Source organism: Anarrhichthys ocellatus, unplaced genomic scaffold (genome assembly GCF_004355925.1).
Source record: "Anarrhichthys ocellatus isolate YVR2014 unplaced genomic scaffold, GSC_Weel_1.0 scaffold8870, whole genome shotgun sequence".
Taxonomy (NCBI): domain Eukaryota; kingdom Metazoa; phylum Chordata; class Actinopteri; order Perciformes; family Anarhichadidae; genus Anarrhichthys; species Anarrhichthys ocellatus.
Genome location: NW_022288844.1, coordinates 1 through 1,572, shown reverse-complemented (window position 1 = coordinate 1,572; position 1,572 = coordinate 1). Strand labels below are relative to the sequence as shown.

General features: G+C 40.1%; 1 long non-coding RNA gene across 1 annotated transcript; it reads left to right on the top strand.

Moving 5' to 3' along the window:
- The first annotated feature begins 225 nt into the window (after positions 1 to 225).
- LOC116380791 (uncharacterized) lies at positions 226 to 1,516 on the top strand. Its single transcript, XR_004212609.1, has 3 exons — positions 226 to 262; positions 1,165 to 1,302; positions 1,371 to 1,516. It is a non-coding gene; the product is annotated as an uncharacterized LOC116380791 (long non-coding RNA).
- Positions 1,517 to 1,572: the final 56 nt, after the last annotated feature.

Sequence of the window (1,572 nt, the reverse complement as noted above, 5' to 3'; positions counted from 1 at the left end):
ATACTACATCTCAGAGGTAGCTATTGTACTTTATACTACATCTCAGAAGTAGTTATTGTACTTTATACTACATCTCAGAGGTAGTTATTGTACTTTATACTACATCTCAGAGGTAGCTATTGTACTTTATACTACAAGCACCACAAAGTAGTACTTAAATACAGTATTTGAGTAAATGTACTTCGTTACTCATCAGATGATTTGTTTCTGTTTCCCTCAGAAATGACGTCACCATCAGATCTGGAGCAGCTGGCAGAGATCGGTGAGTTTAAATACACTTAAATATTATTAGATATTATTTAACCAGTATAAATGCTGTTTATATATTAAAAAACACATTTTTATGTCCAAGCGAGAAGTTAAAAACAATTAAAACTAAAACAGACAAACCGAGACACTCGTCACACTACAGAAGAATAAACACATTATACATTTAACAAGTTTAATATTTCACTTTATATTTAACAACAACCCTTCTTTATGTTGTTGATTGCTTCATTTCTACGTTACTTAAGGTTTTATGAGATAAAAACAAACTTCAGTCAGTTATTGTTAATGTTTGTATCTTCAGTTATTGAGCTTCTGTTTCATACACTCAGTGATTCTCTGTATGACATCACACTCTCAGCCTCTGATGTCGTGTTAAACAACAGTAAAAAGCTTCAACGTTGAGCTGAATCGACACCTTTCTCAAACAAACATCACATTATTAATGTAGCATTAGGTTTAGCTAGCTGTTAGCTTTGAATGTTTAAATGCAGTTTCTCTTTTTAAAATAGTAACTTTCTCACTTTGTTGTTTTGTCTCAGAGAAGAGAAGCTGCATGTGGTTCAGTTGTATATTGTTGTTTATTCAGAACAGAGTAGATGTTGTACTTCAGAGACATTCTGTCTCTTCCTGCTCTCTGATGTAACCTGAGTCGGATCATTTCCTCTGTTATCAGTGTGTTTATCAAGCACTTCCTCTGGTCTGTACTTCAGGAGCAGATCAGGACTCACTAGAGCGTGGTCGGTGTGGTGGAGCAGGATCTTGTGATTTAGCTGCTGTGTGTAGTGGAGACTGGGGTTTCCTGTGTATACGCCATGTATTTAGGGGTTTCCCACGGGATTGTGGGTAAACCTCAGACCCTTTTAAGGTGGATTTATTCCCTCTTAACTGTGACAGAGCTTCAGAAGGACGAAGAGGAGGATGATGATGATGATGTCACAGACGGTCCGTCGGTTCCTCCAATCAGCAGATCCGGTGCTGATTCTTCTCACCCGTATTATGACGTAGCTCGACACGGAATCATCCAGGTCTCAGGTCAGTTTGAAACATTTAGACATGACTACCTGCTCAGGTACTCTGTTCACTTCCTATTTCCTCTCCAGGTGACGACAGGTACGGCAGGAAGTTGATCATCTTCAGCAGCTGCTGTTTGCCTCCATCTCACCAGCTGAACCACCGCCGCCTGCTGGAGTGAGTCCAGACAGACACACACCCGTAGACAGACACACACCCGTAGACTGAAACACACCCGTAGACAGACACACACCCGTAGACAGACACACACCCGTAGACAGACACACACTC